Genomic DNA, 20958 nt, shown 5'->3' with positions numbered 1-20958 from the left:
GCGAGCAACTGAACTCAATGCGATAGTATTATGACCGAATCCTCAGATGCAGCGGCGGCTCCTCCGCTAAGGCAGAGGAGCGTTGCCCCACTGCTTCATGCAATGGACGAAAGGGAAAATAAAATGATAGTAAGGAAATGTTATTATCATTTTATTTTTTTCTCTGGAGAACGGTGAGGTTGGGGCAGAGTTGAGCAGGAGGAGGGCTATGTGCACATAAGTACGCATGACGGTTTGGCCGTTACTGTTGACAGCAGCGTCGTGATCGGAGGGGAGTCTGGAAGCCTGTGTGCTTCGGGAGTCCGAGAAGGAAGGAGAGATGGAACCGTCTCTCCCAACATAAAGGTACGTTTTCTTTTTGTTTGTTTGTTTTTTGTAATACCCTCTGCCCCACAATCCCCTTAAACAAGTGGCCGCCACTGCTCAGATGTATTCTGTGGTAAAATTTTGCCTCTTGCTTGCTCCTCATTGGTGCATGGTCTCAGAACAATGTACATGCTTAGAGATCTTGGTGGATGGGGTCACTCCATCGAAAACGGGATGGATATCCCGTCTACAGTATTACAATCTCATTATATCCTATGGAGATCGTAATACAGCAGATGGGATACATTTCATCTTCTAAGACTTAAATCAGGCCCTAAGTTCTTTGTACCTATGATCTGTATTCTTTATTGCTAACCATGGTTATGATAGATTTCATGTATTGTGCTTAATAATTCTTTAAACTCTTTAGACCCATGTCTTACTGACGATGTTACCACGCCTCCTATTGAACTGAGATCATCGGAAATATAGACAAGTCCAATCGGAAAGCACCAAAGTCCATTTAGGGACTACACCGCTCTCAGTCCAAACCATTAATGTGCACTTGGTAAGATTATGAGAAACTGGTTTGCGCATCAACACCAACAACTCTTGAATGTCCACCACATTTACCTTCTTTTTGTGAAGCATTGCCCCAAGCCTGGCATTTTTGTCTCTTTTTTTCTGGCAACCATGCCTACATTCTCACTGAATCAATTATAATACCTAGGAATGTCAAAATTGACACTAGGCCAAATGTCTTTTCTGCCGCTCGTTTGTCAAGTCACAAAAATCATCCAAATATTGTTTACAAATGTTTGAGACTGTCAGTCTGACACAAGAATTTGTTAAGGAACAGAGTCCATACTGGAAGCAAATGTAAATAGCCACTGCAAAAAAATGCTAAATTTCTCAGATAAGGCACCTGACACTGAGCAGCCCATATGTAATCCTTTGTCCAAAAAAACTTGTCCCTTAAATTGAATTCCCAGTGCTTGTTAGACCAGTTTTGTATTTTTATGGCCAACCTTGATCTCACAGTTAACCCGGGCAAGAAGCACATTATGATCTATGGCTCCTGGGAAAAGAAAGTTAGCTCTTTTTTGTCAACAATAAGAAAATGAGTATGGTCCCTTCAAATAGCAGCTTTGGATTTTGTTTTATGATAGACTTATTGTGGCCCACTGAACACGGCCAAAGCTGCGGGCCTCGCTAGAAGTATGGAGGCTGTCTTTAGCTTTACCCCTAGACTGGGCAGTAGACCTACGAGGGAACTTAATGACAGTTTATCATACAAAACGTCACTCCAACGCTTCCTATGGGGCCAAATGTGGGGCATTAGGGATTACCCATAGCTTCAAAGAGTCAAGAATGGTTTTATCAGAAGATTGTTGGCCTACCAAAATCCATCTCCACCCATATTTCTCACTCAGAGGTGGGGCTAGATCATATCACTGACTTCATAAAATTAGAGCCCCTTTCATTGTGGCTAAAGATGTAGACCAAAAAAGAGACTTCCTTCAACCGGTCAGTTTTACCTGACTCTCTTAAATTAGACTGAGGATTAAATATCCCTTGGCTATATTTAAAACACTTGCAACAGCTTCAATCTATTTGATCTGTTCGATAAACCAAAAACCCTCTCCTCTGGTTTTTTTTCTAAATCCCTGAAGGCAACATTTGTGACTAAGGGCCTCATTATGAATTTGACAGTCTTTTGGTAAAACCACTACGGTGGCGGCCGCGAAAAGACTGCCATGTTGGCAGTGATCCGACCACCGTATTAACAGTCACACAGGTAACTCTGCCAAAATCAGCCAAAATTCTGAAACCGCCAGGACAGAAAAAGAGCAGGAAAGAGGCAGTCTCACCACCAGCACCGCCAGCCCGCCCAAAAACTCTGATCATATTACGATCCACAAATCACAAGAATGGTACTTCCATGGTGGAAAACCATTGACGCTGAAAACAACGGCAGTCTTAAGTCACATCAGACAAACACTACACCACATTAGATAGTTTGAATACCTCACACCTGATAAACATCCACACACCCAACACATCCACAAACTGCACTATATAACACACCTCTTCACATCCACAATCCTTTGCAACCAGAACGCGACACACAGCCGGAGCTAAGCCAAAGAATAAAATTATACAAAAGCACACAATAGGCACACCAACACATTTCACTCAGCTCTCATCCCACACCTGCACAACTCACACATCACACAATTTAGTATTCCACCATTACACAACAACCATCACCCACTCAGATCACAACACCCATACCTTATCACCTACACATTTTTCCCCATTTTTCACTATCTCACCATCTCATTCATCATTACCATGTCCACACAAAAACATCCATGTTTCACTGATGATGATTTGGGGGTCATGGTGGACTAAATTATCAGAGTAGAGCCATACCATTTTGGAGCACAGGTTCAGCAAACGTCAATAGCCAGGTAAATAGAGTTGTGGCAAAAGATAGTTGACAGGGTGAATTCTGTAGGCAGTTACCCACTCACAAGGGAGGACATCAGGAAGAGGTGGAACGACCTCGGGAGGGAGGTACGTTCCATTGCCACAAGGCCCCAGCTGGCAGTCCTCAAGACTGGGGGTGGACCCCCACCTCCTACCACCACTTTCACTTCATGGGAGGAGAAGGTCTTGGACATCCTGCATCCTGAGGGCCTGACAGGAATACCTGGGAGAGTGGAGTCTGGTAAGTCACCAAAACATTCATGTCATCAAAAAGTTTTGTCTTCCATGCTCACTGATTACCTTTGCCCACCTCAATGACCAAACCACCCACCATCCCTGTATTCAAATGTCTAGATACCCCTCTCTGGCATGCCACATGTCAACCAAACTCACCTGGGGCCACAGTGCTTGTGTATGGTATGTTAAGTACAGGGACTGACAGCACTACAAATCCCAGCAGCCACTGTTTCACCTGTAAGAAATCTAGAACAGTGTACTGCACTTAAAATTGCCTTGCATGTAAAACTAACAATCAATGTAACCAATCCTGAATGTTCCACTATTTAACAGTCTATGGCAGTGACAGCAATGTTATGCCCCTCAACCAGTACTATTACAAGCAAAGCACAGCCACAGCTGTGTTCCTTACTAAACTGGCCTTTGAAATTACCTTCCAAACAATGTCATGTACTCACCTGGAGGGGACAACTATATGGTAAACTGCATATACTTGCAGTACACCCATACAGTGGCCCAGGTCAAATGGTATCTCACATACTGTTGGCCAGCTCTGTCACCATTGTGCATTGTCCAGCTGTTAGTTGAATCAATTATGCCATACACCTAACAAAGACATAAATTTACATTGGCATGACTTTACTCAGGCAAAATATGAGGAAATCAACAGTTATCTAACCACCAACATACTCCGAGAGCTTGGAGCATGGCGTATGCAGTTGCAAATCTCTGTGTCCCACATAGCTCTAAACCAGATTTGGAAGAAGCTGTCATTGTCATATCAGGGGGTCATGTAAAGGCTTTGTGTGCATGTCACATAGCATGTCCAGTGGTCAAATTTAAACATTACTTGTTGCATCACTTACATTAACTGTGTGTTCCACTTCTCCTACAGGTAACCTTGTCCTTCTCAAGAAAGGGCACCAGAGACTGCCACTACCCCTCTGGATGAAGCCCCAGTGAGGAAACCACCCCTGGATGCTCGAACACTGAGGATGAAGCTTGCTCATCAGGGACACCTGGTCAGTCAACAACTGTGAGCCTCACCCTGCCCATATCGGCTCCCCTCCGCCCTGTTGCATCCACACCACAGATAACCATATGCCCCCAAACCTGTGTCCCAAGGGCAGTGTCTTCCATTGGGTGTTCCCCAGTACAGGTACCTGAGTCTCCTGTTGTGACCCCTGACAATAATGGATCTGCCACTAGTGGGAGTGGGACCACTGTGCCAGGGGCACAGGCACGTGGGTGTAGGGTGCATCAGAGGGATGATGTGGGCCAGAGGATGGAGGCTCCAAAGGACACAACTGGCCAGGAGACCATCTCCTAAGGCTTGGGAGTCTACCAAATTCCCAAGGCGTGATGGGCCAGGTACTGACTATGATGGGGGAGATCAGACTGCTGCAGAGGAACAACCACCAGAGCGTTATGCAGTAGTAACAGGCCCAAAATGCCAACCTGGCTTCCATCGCTGTGAGGTTGAGAGACATTAATAACACCCTGAATAGGTTTTGTACTCAACATCCAGCCTCTTCAACTAGCAATGAAACATCAGGCCCTTCTACATCTGTGGCAGCTAGTGGAATGGCTTAGCCACCTCACCCTCTGTAGCTGAAGAAACCCCCTGCAAACATGGGCATCCACCAAGACATCATGGAGGAGCAGATGCCAGGACCAAAACCACTGCCAGGAAGTGAAAATCTTCTAATTGTTCCCCTTGTGTGCCACAGATACATATCTCCATTTCCTATGGTACAAGGACCCTGGACTTCTGTTTCCCTGACCGAAGCCTTTACTGTTGAGTTTGTGTTATTTTTATCTTATCACTCAATTTGCAGTGAGCTCCCCAATATACAACATGTGTTAGTGTGAATTTTCAACCATGTACAACTGTCATGTATGACAATCCTTGTATCAAAATGTTCCTCTCTAATGTAAAACATTTGTCATGGCCATTACACATGTACTGTACAACCAGGCTAGATATTGCATGGACAAAGTATAATATACATGACACAAATCACTTGTATTGTACTTTCCCACATATAGATTTGGAGAATGCCAATGACCACAGAGTGAAGTACTGCTGCTAACGTCTGAGTTTCAGCATAGGTGTCATATACTTCCAACCCACAGATGCCTGAAGTTAGGGACATATCAATGTTTCACTATGCCAGGAGGCAAACATATTGGTTCAGTGCATCATCAGCTAAAGCCTTATCACACACCCATACCACAGTTCCCAAAACAACAAACGCCATGAAACAGACAGAGGTCAGTACTAATGTCCCAGTCATGGAGCCTTCTACTTACCATGGGCAGGTATCTGTAGGCTTGCCACTCCCTTATGTCAGTCTTCAGACACTTGCACAGTGATCTGCAAAGTGGAAACACACTCACAGCTACATAGAAGTTAGTTCTCATCCAACACAAACCATTATGGTGTTAGAGGGTCTGGATACCACATTATGACATGTGTTAGAGACAAATGAACACACACATGGCACCATTGGGTCCACCTCCAATACCGAACAAGTCTTTAGTGTGGAAAAGGACACTACCATCCCAATGTCCCGACAGTCTGGGCATATAACTCACACACCACAAATCTCATGCCTGACAGTACCTGGTTTAATCCATGTTCACTTCACATGTCAGTCTGCAAATCCCATCTGTCTGTGACACTATCTGATATTGCCAAATGAGGACGAGCCAAACAGTCAATCTGCAATCTGGAATTGATAAACATATGGTATAGGCCACATTGATACATATAAATTACACAGCCAATTCATATGTACGAGTGTGACTTTGATTGTGCATTGTGAAAACATTAGACTATCATCATAACATGTCTGTACTCAACTCCATGTAACAACCTACATGCATATCTGAGTCATGCGCTTTTGAGCCACTTATGACCTATCTGATGGTCATAATAAGAACCTTATCTGGCAGTCCTGACCTCACCAATACCCCACTCAGTCACTTTAAATACATCACATCACATACCTTAAGTCATGTGAAGTACTGATGGATGAGATCAGCCCTGAAGTCTCCAGCTTCATCCTCATCATGCTCATCCTCACTTGGCAAATCTGCAATTCCACCCAGAGGATCCTCTGGCTCCCCTCATCTGGTATCTGACGTCTCAGGGCGAGGTTGTGGAGGATGCAGCAGGCAACAATAATTTGACAAACTTTGTTGGATGAGTAGAGGAGGGATCCTCACGATTTATCAATGCTGCTAAATCTTGCCTCCCGGAGCCCAAAAGTCTGCTCCACTACACGCCTTGTCCTTCTGTGGGCATCATTGAAGCGGACTTCCCCTGGCATGGTTGGGTATCTCACTGGTGTCAACAACCAAGGATGGTTTGGGTTGGCAGAGACTCCTGTAAGGAAAAGTTACAACAAACCAAACATTAATCTTGGACATCCACATATCTGGTAGCAGATAAAAGGTAAACACACATGACATATATGACTTACCAACCAGCCAGGCCCTTTCTGTGTATTGTTGTGTCATCAGCAGTGGGATATTGTTGTTCCGCATGATGAAGTAATCCTGGACTGACCCAGAATGCTTTGCACAAACTTCTGATATGTTGAGCTCAGTCAAACAGACCACTTGGAAGTTGATGGAGTGGAAGTTTTTCCTGTTCCTCTACACCTGTTCATTGGCATTTGGGGGAGCCAAGGCTACATGGGTGCCTTTACATGGGCCCAATCTCGATGGTGTGCAAATCTGATGTAGTTATCCCGGTGTCTCAACAATGCAAAGAGTACAGCCTTCAAACCTAGACTGAACATAGGCTGAGACATCACTGCAGTTAGGGCCACAGTATTTTGAAAGATGCTAGTGGCCAGGAACTGCAGCACTGACATAGCTTATACAATTGGGATTACGAATGGTAGGCATCAGATCTGGCTCCAACTGACATCCATGATTGTCTGCCTATCCAGGCGGTAGATTTGAATCACATGTCGCTCCTCCATGGTCTGCAGGTCTGCTAGGGCATGATACACTGGAGATTATCTTGCTCTTCTCATGGCAGGGTAACTATGTAGGACAACACCAGAATGTATGTATATCACTCAATCTACATAGCAAGTATGATCACAGCAACACCACATATAAAACTACATTTTGTCACATGAAACTGTGAAAACGTACTCAGCACATACCTAGGCAACATTTGGCTAATAACTGCATTCAGATCCCCTAGCCGTTAGCATTTTCTTTAAATGGAAAAACCTGTCACTGACAGTAAATGTGACATCAACTTACTTAACACGTTGAACATATTTGGTACAGCTATACTATTTTCAGATTGTCATTACTCTGCTGACAATACTATTTAATGTACATATCTCAGGATAAATCAATTTAAAATACTCTAAATTATACATGCACATTACTACGTTTGCTTAAAGCCAGCAGTTAACACAATGTCTGAAATATGTTTCATAGTCAGTGACGCACCTTTCATAACATTAACATAAATATATGAGCCTTAAAATGGCAGCTGCCTGACCTACTGCACTAGACATCAGAAAGTTACTTAACTCCGCTGGTGGATGTCGTCATGGCGGTAGGAAGACACAACAGTGGTGGACATTGCCATTGAAACATATTGCTGCCTTTGGGGGACTTGGCCCAGTGGCGGCATCTGCCGGTGGTGATGGTCCTGTACGTGGTGGACGTGTCCGCCATCTCATACTTCATCCCTCACTTGACTCCTGACACTGCTGCCAGCAAGACCTCCACAACATGAGCTACTGTGTACTGCCTCTGGGAGGAATCATGACATGTCCTACAGGTGATAGGGCCCCTGCCTCCTCTACTGACTAGCTGGACAAGCTAGTAGAGGAGGTTCTACCCCTGTATGAACAGCTCTATGGTGTAAGTGCAATGCAGTGTAATGCAATACCAATATTTGAAATGTTAAGTGCATGTTGATGTTCAGGAAATGTGGTTGAATGACGGACTGGGATAATATGTGTGGGTAAATGGACATATGCTCATGTGCTTAGATAGATTTTGAGCCCTGATGCATAGTAGGGAATGTGCGATGTCTGTACCCTGACCTACCTGAAAACTGAACAACTTGAAAATTGAAGGTGGTGTTAAAAATACATGAACATATATACCATATTTTAAGACATGCTAGTGGTTTGGTTTTATGTTTCTAGCCGACACCTGGTGCTTGATATGCATGTTGTATGCCTGAATCATCTTCACATATGACTTGACGGCAGATTGCCTTTCCTCATAGAAGGGGATGTTGGAGAAAGTGTGTATGGCTACTTGCACTAACTTTTGTTTTCACCCTTCTTCTTTTGGGATGGTGCATGTGGACATGACTCTCTCCTCTTGTCTGTGTCATCCATGCAGGTCAACGCCAATAAAAAAAGGGAATATGGTGTGCTATCACCAAGAATGTGGGGAACATAGGGGTCCGCAGCGGGGGAGCACCCACTGTGGGAAGCAGAGGCAGGACCTAAGACGCTGGGCATGGAAGACCGCAGAGGCCAACCTGGGAATATCCTCCCAAGGCGGAAGGGGTGCCCGCTGGGCTTGTCCTCCCCTAATGGCCCGCATATTGGCGTGGCCTGCCCTGAGTTGGATGGGCATTTGAGGGCAGCACATCCGCCACAAAGGGGTAAGTGCAAACTTAACACATTTTCGTCCCTCTGCCAGGACAGTGTATAAAGTGATAAAATCTAAGCTGTGACAATGTGGTAAGTGAAAAGGGTCAAAGATCTCCAAGGAAGACATAGATGTACAGACCTCAACATTGGTACACAGGTGGGCATATTTAATTGTGTATAGGCACATATTACTCACCTATGTTATACCCTCTATACAAAAGTATATGATGATGCACATATGACTGTGTCATATGTGTACCACTATACAGCTTTTCATACCGTGCTGGTTGTACCTTCCCACCTACGGATCCATACTCCCAATATTATGATGGTAAGTTGTCCAGGTCTTTGCCCTCTGTCCATTCCAATGCCCCTTGATCCATGTCTATGTGCAACATAGAGTCTGACAATTTAAAGTCATTCCTACTTTTCATAACGTTTCTGATGAGTGACAGCTTCTTGTGAGGCTGTGATGTCCTTCTGACATTTCACATGCTCTTCTTGCTAAACTTACTCGGAGCTGTTAGGAGGTGAACCCCTTTGGTAAGGGAGGGATGTACATTGGCCCCTGTAATGTGTCATCTCAGTGGACATCCTACATGTAGGTAACCACAGAGGTCCTGCTAGACTCCTATTGGATCACATACATTGATGTCAGAGCAATTAATGTTAGTACCATGTTCATGTTCTGTAGCTGATAAGTGACTGCAGAGCTATTTCCTTAGCCATAGTTTTGTAGGCATGATAAAAAGGCCAGGACATCTGATTAACAGGTACAATCTTAACAGTTTTTTGCCAACATCATGTGTACATTGTAAGGTTCTGTCATAAATCAACATTGTAATGTATCTTAAACATACTTTCTTTTGCTATTTTGGACATGTTTTGAAAGCTTTTTGTGTGGAAACCTCAAGTTTGCACTGATTACTTTGTGGTGCTAGTTTGGTAGTTCACATGCACAATTGGGTGGAATAATATGTGTAGTCAGTCATTTGGCTTGCCCCAAGGTGTATGCCCCTATCATGGTACCCTCAGATATGGTTTTTGTTATTGATATTTCCCTAAACAGATGTAAGAATAGTCATGTCTGATATGTGGATAGTGATGTTGCCACTCAGTCATTGGGCTATTGAAGTTGCTACTCATCACGATACGTTGAACTGTATGTGGCATTCATGCACTTGACAGGTGTCCGTTGTATTGAAAGAGTAGTTATACCACCTGTGGTTGTCTGTGGGTAAATGCTATTGGCTAAATAGGCCTGATGAGTGTGGGAGACTTTGTTTACAGGTGGACAATGACTAAGATGAGTAGGTCCACAAATTATGTATCATGCTTTCCTACATCACTATTGGTACATGTGTTGGTGACATGTGTTTAGATTCTATCATACTCCAAATTTGGATATGCCAAATATAGTGGTTGCATGTTTGCAAATTTCAATTGTGAAGGTTGTGAACTCTGTGACAGGAAATGGTTTTGGCGTGTATGCAACATGCTATCTTATGTTTAGCATATGTTAAGGTTCCTTTCCTAGTACATGACATCAAGTCAAATTGTAAGTATATGTAGATTTTGTGTATGTGATATGAGGAAATGAATGTTACCGCTATTTCCCATTGCTTGAATGTTGGCTGACTATGTTGCTGTGATAGGGACCCAGAATCATGTTGCCAATTCAGTTTGACATTGAATGGTCGCGCGCACTGCCAGCCGTAGGAGGAGGGGCAGCCCAGAAGCACAGGAGCCCTTTAAATTCATCGTTTGCACTCCCGCTCGCAGGACGCGCGCACTGCCAGCCGGAGGAGGAGGGGCAGCCCAGAAGGCCGGGAGCCCTTTAAATTTATCGTTTGTGCTCCCGCTCGCGGGATGCGGGCACTGCCAGCCGGAGGAGGAGGGGCAGCCCAGAAGCCTGGGAGCCCTTTAAATTCATCGTTTTCACTCCCGCTCGCGGGACGTGCCCGGGCAAAGCCCGGGCCTAGGGCGGGCCCGTCCTTGCCCGTCATTGCCAGGAAGAGGCAGGGCAGGGCCCCCCCAGGGCAGGGTCCCCCCTCTGACATCTTTACTAAGGCCTTTGGATCTAGTGACATACAGGCACGTGGCGGCTAGGAGGGGCATATTTCTACTCTGTTTGCGTCGGATTTGCGTCATTTTTTTTTACGCAAATCCAACGCAAAGATAACTCCATATTTATACTTTGACACTAGACCCGTCTAGCTTCAAAATTCTTGGAGTTTGCGTCATATTTTAGCGAGGACACCTACCTTGCGTTAATGAGATGCAGGGTAGATGTTTCCACTCTAAAAATGACTCTAGGGCATTTGCGCCTTATTTAAACTCCCGTGCAAAAATGACGCACAGGAGGGGGCTGGCCTTAAAAAATTACGCGCGGCCGCATTTGCGTCATTTGTTAACGACTGGTCAGGGCAGGCGTTAAGGGATCTGTGGGCTCGGAAGGAGCCCAGAGGGGCCCTCCCATGCCCCCAGGGACACCCCCTGCCACCCTCGCCCACCCCTGGAGGATACCCATGGATGGGGGGACCCATCTCAGGTAAGTACAGGTAAGTAGAGGTAAGTATTTTTTTTATATATTTTTAAGTGGCATAGGGGGGCCTAACTTGGGCCCCCCTACATGCCACTGTGCCCAATGGCCATGCCCAGGGGACAGAAGTCCACTGGGCATGGCCATTGGACAGTGGGGCATGACTCCTGTCTTTGTTAAGACAGGAGTCATTTCCATGGTTGTTGTGCCTCATAAAATGACGCGAGTCAGGTTAGCGTCAATATTTTTGACTCTAACCTGACTTGCACCATTTTTTGACGCACAACCCCCATTATTCCCTACGCCAGCGCTGACCGGTTCACGTCATTTTTCTTGACGCTCACCAGGCAGCAGCGCCGGCAAGCGTCATCCCATAAATATGACGCCCGGCTGGCGCGTTGGAATGGGGTTAGCCTGCGTGAAATTTTTTTTCGCAAAACTGCGTTAGCGCAGTTTTGCGTCAAAAAGTATAAATATGGCCCTTAGTGTTTTTTTTTCTTCTTTCTTTATTTCTCTGATGCTTACTTGACTGAGCTTAATTTTTAGACTACGAAAAGCAAATTCAAAGAGCAGTATTTAGTTACTGCCATTGGGGCAGGCTTAAATCCTTATATACTTGAGGCTGTGCTTACATCACGAACGCTGGTTTTTGGTTGCAACTGTTGGAGGTGGGACTAAGTCCCTATAAATCTTACTTTGAGTATCTGAAAGATCGGATTCCGCCCGTGGGTGTTGGGGGTGGGATTTACCCCCCATAAACCTGTTTTGTGTCCCTTTGGCTTTTCCTCACGCTAATTAACCTGAGGTACTCCAACAACCCACTGGGATGGGGAAAAGGAAAGCCAGTGGTAACCCCACTGGGCTGGGAGGGACGAAGAAAGTACCTCGACATGCTGCTGAAAACTGTACATTGACTCAAATTGATGATCTAATAGAGGAAGTAGAAAGTGTGCTAGCGACTAAGCCCTCTAAGCCCCTTAAGAAAGCGATTACTGTCGTTACCAATTACATAAAATCCTTTTTTACCCCTGTGAACAGACATTTGCCGTTACTTTCACCACAAGGATCTAACTTAGAACTCATTACATCAGAAGCTCCGACTAATTTAACAGAGAACCCTAAACTGAGCTCTCCTACCCAGCAGGGTAGTGTCTTACCCCTTATAAACTGCTCTAATCGTTTTTTACCTCTTGCCTCCTTGGAGCCCTCTGGCCCAGAGAGGAGTGTGTCAAGGGAATCTGAGGAGCCACTTATTCATTTAGCTGCTCAGGGGGAACACCCTGTTGAGGCACAGTTAGTACAAATAAGAGCTGAAATTCTGAGCCTCAGAGAGTATTTTACATCTTTCAGTCACATGATATATGAGAAGCTGGACAGCATATCTGCTGTAATTGGGAGTATAAGGAAATCCTCGTCTAAACTTGAGCCAAATTCTTTACCTAGGCAAATCCAACAAGTTGAAACATTTACGGCAGGAACATACAGGGGAAAAAGGGCTGGAGTGGCAACACAAAATTCCCATGGGGAAGAAAGTGTACTTCCTGTTGTGGCCGGCTTAAATAAATGTGACACAAACCGGAACAAAGGGGCTAATCAGGAGGCACACAGAAATTAATTTTTAAATAATAGTTTTATAGATCCTCCGCGAAGTGCCCCAATAAGCCAGACTAAGCATAGCCAGTATGATGTATATATGACAAACGTCCCTAAGCTAAACTATGGCCTAAAAGAACAAGGGCACTCCCTTAAGAACAAAGTGATCCACTGGGTAAGGGGAGTAAAGAAGTGTAGGTCTATTATAAGGGATGACATAGTTACTGTCCAGAGATACTCAAGAGAATTCTCAGGAACAGACCTTATAGGGCTGAAATTGAGCAGCCAGAGCCTAGTAAAGGGTCTCCTGGCACTTGATCAAAGATCGAGACCTGGTACTTCATCCCAAGTGTCACTTGTTCAAACTATCCCCCAATCACTGGCTAATCTGTTTTCTAAAGAGAGATACAACATCCCAATGCCCCCCAGTACATGTACTTCAAGACAGGATTATAGGAGCAGCCCAATTTCAATCACAGATTGACGTGAAGCCCCCATAGCGAAGGACGGGAGAGACGGCATACCCAGAAAAATGGCTTTGGACCCCTGTATGTTAAGTAACCAGACATTGGGCACCCTGGGAGTAGAGCCAAGAGCACATTGTAGTGACCAAGCAGAGGAGATGGACTGCGGAGTAACGCCTTACTTAAATGAGAACAAATAGAAGCTGCAAGATATGGGGGATGGAACTGATCTACTAATTAAGCTTCTATCTTGGAACGTGGCAGGTCTGCTTCAAAAAATAGCTAACCCTGATTGGTGCAGCCTCATAGACCAACATCATATTATTTTATTGCAGGAGACGTGGGCCTCTTCTGCGATTAATAGAGTAGGTTATTGGACCTTTCAGAAGGCTGCGCTTCCATCACCATCTGGTAGGGCATCAGGGGGTTTGATAATCTGGCTAAAACATGATCTGTTCCTGAAGGTGAAGGAGTTATCAACCCCCACTAGGGACATATTAGCTGTTGAGGTCGAACTTAGCAGCCCAAGGGGACCCGTTCGCATAGTATTTGTAAATATATATATTAGACATGGCCCCCAAAGGCCTCAGACTGCTTTGATAAATATGCTTACAGACCTCTTGAACTGTTTACCAGTGGGGCAGGGCTTAACTGTTCTAGGAGATTATAATATGCAAATGAATTGTAAAGACTACTTCCAGCAAAAAGGAACCCAGTTTGCAGATCCATGGGACAGACCTGCGCCGGTCCAGGCCACAACTAAGAAAGCAGGGGGAGCATTGGATCTATTAGAGGATCTAATAAAAGCAAAGGGGTTAAGAATAGTAAATGGGAACACAAAGTCAGACACCCCGGCGTTGCCTACATACAGGAGAGGTCCATACTCGAGCCATCTAGATTATGTCTTAGTAGACGACGCGCTCCGGGAAACTCTTATTGATATGGTCGTTCTTCCACGTAATGATAGTGACCATCAAGCTCTGAGTACCTCCTTTTCTACTACCTTATTTAGTTGCAAAACATTGACAAAGTGGGTCAAGGGCAATGCCCTAATCATGACAAATGATTAGAAAAATGTGAAATGGGAACTGGTGGAAGAAGATGCAAATTTTCAGCTAGTAATTTATAAAATAGTCACATCAACACTTTTACCCTTGAAATATATTGATTTTGTACCAGTGGATCTGATCAATTTGCATAGTATTTTGACCAATCGGTTAAAACCACATTTTCAGGTAGTAAGGAGGCGGGCAGAAACTGGGGTCAGAACATTGTGGTAGTTTTCGAACTCCTGCCGTCAGGCCAAAACACAGTTATTGGGAGCACTGAAGGCAGGGAACTGTCGAGAGATAAGAGTATCCAGGGTTGCGTACAAAGCAGTACTAAAAAATGCTAAAAATGAGTGGGAAACCAAACATTGGAATAGGTTGGTAGATGCACTTTATGAGAAGGATCTCAAACTGTTTTGGAAATTAGTGACAGGTAAAGGTTGCCCCCAAACCGTGGAGAACTACCCTGTAATCCAACCAGAAACTTGGGTGTCACACTTTAAAAACTTATATAGAGCGGCTCAAATTAGTAATATTACTGTCCCTCCACTAAAATGCAATGGGCCCTTTATTTCCTATACACCAACTGTTGGGACAGCTACACTACCTAAATTTGATTTAGATCTCTTTTCTCTAAAAGAAATAACTCTGATTCTCCAATCAGTACGCAAAGGGAAGGCCCCTGGGCTAGACGGTATCCCAGGCGATTTATACTTGTCTCGACCGACAACTTGGTCTTTATATTTAAATGCGCTCAGTAATGAGATACTGAGGGGTGGTGGACTTCCCCCCACGTGGCAAGGAGCAATCATAGTCCCTATTTTCAAGAAAGGGGCAAGGGACGAACAAACTAACTATAGGCCAATAAGTTTAATTGATGTCAGCCAAAAAATATTCTGCAAGCAGGTACTGAACAAACTACAGGCATGGATAGAGGATTCTCATATCCTTTCCGACTTCCAGGCAGGATTTAGGAAAGGAGTGAGCACAATCGATCAGGTGTTCAGGTTCAACCTTCTTTGCTGGAAATACCTGTCACTCAATAAGAGCCACTTGTATGTGGCTTTTATTGATTTAAAAGCTGCCTTTGACATGGTCCCACTGGACTTATTGTGGAATGTTCTGGAGAGTTACCAACTTGACAAAGATTTACTAAGATTGATTAGGTACCTACACGAGGGGACTTATGCTCAGGTACGTTGGTCTCAAAGTGGTGATTTAACAGAAGCTATACCTGTTGATAGGGGGGTCAGGCAGGGGTGCGTCCTGGCCCCCACATTGTTTAATTTTTTTATCAATGGTGCGGTGGACCAGCTGTTGCACTGTAACCACGATGCTCCAAAGTTAGCAGGAGCCTCTGTCCCCACCTTAATGTTCGCTGATGATACTTTATTAATTTCAAGAACTCCAATGGGCTTACAAAACCAACTGGATGTTTTTTTCAATTTTTGCTCCAGTAGAGGACTTGAGATAAATCCAACTAAATCAAAGTTCATGGCTTTTAATCCACATAAATCATTCAGGGGGACTATAGTAGGCCATCCGGTGGAGAGAGTTAGCCAATGCGACTATTTGGGGCTTAGGTTAGCAGATGACCAACAGTGGTCGGCACAGATTGGGAAGAGTTTGTCAGTTCTTAGACAGAGGTCAGCAGTGATAGGGAGGGAAATTGCTAACATTTCGGAAGGGGAGATCTCACCTGCTATTACAGTTTACAAAGCAGCGGCAGTGGCAGCTTCAACTTATGGCGCCGAGCTTTGGGGGCACTCTAACTCCAGGTGTTTGACGATGGTAGAAAACCGCTTTATACGTATTTTTTTGCAGCTGACGATGAGTACCCCTCTTATACATTTTAGATTTGATTTAGCATTAAACGAGGTTCATAATGAAATTGATATAAGACCTCTTATGTATTGGGTCCGTCTCTGGACTTCTGAATATTTGTCCACCTTCCAAACAGCAACAGACGAGTTCCTAGTGGGTGATTGTGCATCAAAAATCCCCTGGTTTAGAGACATGTGTAAACTCCTTAAAATGGAGGAGGTGTGGAGAGATCCTCATAATTTGACCAAGGAAGTAAAAGTGCGCATAATAAGGTGCTACTGGGAGAATATTCTGGTGCAAATTTGGTCCAAAAAAACCCAAGGTAGCCAGCCGGACCCTACAGTTTCTGGATCATAAATGTAGCCCTAAGTTTGAGGCCTATATGGATAATGTAAATCCTCCTTACACCAAAAACCTCTTTATTAAAATTCAGATTAGGGATTCTCCAGTTTAAGACATTTACTGCGAGATGGAGCGCGGAGGATTGCAATCTGACCTCCTGTCACTGTTGCCAGGAGAAACCAGAGTCACTCGCACACTTCATGTTTTTTTGTCCTAGATATCTGGTCCCCAGGAAGAAGTGGATTATCCCGCTATGCAGGTCAATGGGGATAAGGGACTGCAATACATCATTATGCATTTTGACAACTGATACAACTGACAAGGTAGTCTTTTCAGTTGCGAGATACTTGCAAAACGCATGGGCTATAAGAACCAGAGAATTGTTATAATTGTGTATTTTAATACATTGATTTTAGATTAGAATTATTTAATGTAGCAGCAGATCATCGATTGGAGTTAAGATGCAATGGCCCATTATATTTTAATATTTTAATATCTCAGGATTTTAAGATATTAAGATTGATGTCTGTTTTGCATTGTTTTAATAATTATGCGATTTTATAATTCACTTAGGTTCTCTTAATGTATTATGTGGTACTTCTTGTTTGTTTCTCTTTATAATTGGTCTATTGTATAATTACGATATTGTGTTTATTGCATACTTTTATGGCATTTTCAGCCAAAATAACGTTATATTGGATTGGATTGGAATGGTAAGTGTGATAGCCCTACTGATATGATGGTATTGTAGGTGTGAGATAGGTGACTTAGCTGATGTGTGACATTGTTGTTATATAGGGGTGTAGATTGTATCTTGTAGTGATATGATGTTGGCACTAACTTCGTTCTACCTGGGGGTGTAGTAAAACTAGATGTAATTTTAATGATGTGTACAGTGTGATGTTAGTGTAAGAAAAGAATGTGGTGAGCCTACTCCTCTTTCTGTTTTTCAGCATCAGCATTGGCAGGCGAAAGAGACAGGGTACAGCTGAGTGAGGAAGTTGCTGGCCACGGGACCTCCAGTCATGAGAACACCAAGGGACCCAGTGGCCTGGAGGGCGAGGGGGGTGTCACGGGGGAAACAGGATCCACCTCATCATCCTCAGAATCCTCCTCCAGTGGACACGCCCTGGTATTGGTGGACCCATCTGGAACCACCCCAGCACCATCTAGGGCCACCACCCCCCTTTCTATCACTACCTCCCTGTAGCTCCCCACCCAGTTGGCTGTGCCCGCTCACCCAAGAGGGTGGGCGTCTCCTTTGCCACAGGCACGTGTGCCCCTGCTCTCAGTGAGGACTCTATTAACCTCCTGTGGTCTCTCTCTGTGGGTCAGTCGACTATTGTGAATGCCACCCAGGGAGTGGCAACTCAGATCCAAAAGAGTAATGCGTTCCTGGAGGGCATTCATGGTGCACTGGATGGCCTACAGAGATCATTTCAGCCTCTGGCCTCCACACTGATGGCAGACACTCACCCCTTGTCTCCCGTCCCGCCTCCACCTTCCTCATCCCAATCCCCCCTTCATCGACCCAGCCAAAGAACTTAAAGAGACAGGCATGCATTCACCTCAACATCCAAGGGTAGCGCAGGATGAGCACCACAGGACTCAGCACCGGCATACACACAAGCAACATTCAGATGCCCACACAGCAACAGTCACAACCTGCCCTGACAACCTCATCACCCTCAGCATCATAGACAGCGCATTCGACACACCTGCAGACATCTCATCAAAAGTCACAGATCCAGCCACTACACCTATCCTATCCAGAGAGAGCACCCCAGCAGATCCTCAGACATCCACCCCAGTCACCACACCTGCAGACACCACAACCACTGACAATCCCACATGCAGCATATTGACCATACCTGCAGTCACCACCCCAACGAGAGCCATGCACCCACCACAGTATCCCCCAGCACCTCCATCCCCCCTCAGTACAAGACACATAAACGCCCTCACTCACCCACCCAACAGACACCCACCACCCACAAACATAACTCCCACAAATACGTACCCAAGACATCCACACCAACATCTCATACAACCACTCCCTCTCTATCCACATCTGAAACCTTTTGCTATGACCGTCCTGATGGGTGGAAAAAAGCTTTCCTTTCAGAGTTTGCCCTTTTCCCTACTCCTCTCCCCGAGACACCCAAAAATGTGCTGCTTCCCTCCCCAAGGCTATCCCTTCCACCTCCAAGGCCTCCCCTAACCCCCTGTAAGTACCCATTCCCATCCCCTACCAAGACGTCTACCCCTCCCAAAAAGATCCAACACTCCCATAAGCCTAAACCTGAACCCCCCCACCAAGCCAAATCCCAAAGCCCCCATCCCAAGGCTAAGCCCAAACCTGCCCCTCTGCCACCACCCCCTGCAGATCACCCCTGAGGTGCCTGCCTGCCCCTTAATGCCCCTACCTTTGGAGGTTACATGGCAGTCAGGAGTCAAGTTAGGGGCACCATTATGTTTCTTTGGTGCACAGTCTGTGGACTATGGAATGGCCTATGGCCTTTGACTTTAATCTTATTTATTGAGAAAATATATTCAGACCAACCAGTTATTGGTTTCCTGGTTACATCTTTGTCCTGCATTTCCTTTCCTAGGTTGGAGTTGTTCCTGGCTGAGATTGGTTGTGTGTCGGTATATGTGTGTGTGTGTGTGTGTGTGGTGCTTGTGCTTTCTGTATTATATGGCTAGTATGTGTGAGTGTATGCAGTGCTTTAGTCCCACAGGAAATGGGTGTGTGTTGTGTGATGGGCATGTCTGTTTTGCAGACAAGTTGTTGTCCTGGCATTGTGTGGTTTTTGTGTTTACGTGTTTATTGTTGGGGGTGTGGCGTTGTGTGCTTTGACTGTGTGAGTGTGCATGTATTGTGCATGTTATGATAGGTATGATGTGCTGTGTGATTTGTGCTGTGTATGTTGATTGGTAAGATGTAGGAATCTGTAATTGTGTGTGGTCATTCCCTGTTGGTTGTATGTTGTGTTGTATGTGTAATGTGTCCCTGGGTAGTGTCTATTGTGAGTTCTTGTCAATGTGTTAACGATGGAGCGGTTGTCATGTTGTTGTGACTTGTTGTGTTGTATGGTATTGTGTCATGCTGGGCATGTGCTATGTTGTCGTGCAAAAGTGTGTGTTTATGACGTGCGGTGTGTGTGTGGTTGCTGCAGTGTGCGTGCTATGTATGTGAAGGTGTCTGTGTGGCTGTATGTGACTTTGCATGTCAGTGTACAGTTACTTGTGAATGTAGGCCTGGCACCCCCTTCCCTATGGTATGTTATGTAAGTGTACAAAATTTAACAATATACAACATTAACAAGTGAGTGTGTGTACTTGCGGTTGCTGTCGTCGTCAGTGGTCAGGATTCCATAGTCTCTCGGCGAGCAGGAGCAGCAGGATGACATCTAGTTCAGGTTCCATGGCGGTTCTGGATGAGTATGGCTTCCTGAAGGTGAGTGTTTCCTTGTATACAGTTCGTTTCTGCCTGGGTTTCCATGATGGTGTGACCGCAGCGGAAATCTTAGCGACGTGCAGCCTCGTAATAGGTCCAATGGAAATATGGTCTCTGCCGACCTGCTGGTGGTTTCAGTCGTCCGTGGAGGTCTGACGGCAGTGATGGTGCAATCAGTGCTTTGGGTGTATTCCGTAGGGAACACCGCCAAAGTCATAATTTGGTAGTCTTCTCCGCCAGCCTGTTGGCTGTATGAGCGCCACTGCAAACATGGCAGTCATGTGACCTCCAAACTAGTAATCACCCCTAAGTGTTGCAATGCAAGATTGCATAATGTTTTCTGGTAAAACTACAGTACTTACTTATGACCCTGATTTGCACTGCTCCTGATAATCTATTTTACCAGAGTTTCAAATAAGAACCACAGATTTCTGCTAACCAGACTCAGCAGCTTACCCACCGCAGGGTTCTCATTCTAAAACTTTGCCTGTTTGTGCATATCGCTCTTCTTGGGCACAAAGCACGTTTCACCTCACGCTGTTTTTTACATTTTATCCTACACATAGGAAGTCTTTTATCTTGACACTTTCAGAAAAGTGAATTTTAGACAACGTAAGGCTGCCATTGTCTTTTTACAATCCAATTCTTGACCCTGCTTGTTTTTTTTGACAACATGCTTTATACAATGTGCAATACGTCAGAGGTCAAGATGTAGTTTTCGAACCAGCAAGAATTACCCTTTTAAGCTTTGTAACCATTTTAAAACATTTTCTTCTTTGTATTTATCCCTTTCAGTATGATTGAATAGTTTGTAACTTTTTATGTAATGTGAGAATGCATTTTTCTTTGTTTCTTTTATGGTCACTTGTTTGATCGAATAAAGAATTTTGGGCAAGATGTACAAAAATGCAATATTGCATTTCTAAAATAGTGACCTCATAGAAATCGCTATTAAAGTAATGCAAAATGCTATTTACAGAGAACCCGATTTCCTAAT

Source organism: Pleurodeles waltl, chromosome 11, assembly GCF_031143425.1.
Source record: "Pleurodeles waltl isolate 20211129_DDA chromosome 11, aPleWal1.hap1.20221129, whole genome shotgun sequence".
NCBI lineage: Eukaryota > Metazoa > Chordata > Amphibia > Caudata > Salamandridae > Pleurodeles > Pleurodeles waltl.
The sequence above is the reverse complement of the archived record's forward strand: the minus strand, read 5'-3'. Positions refer to the sequence as shown.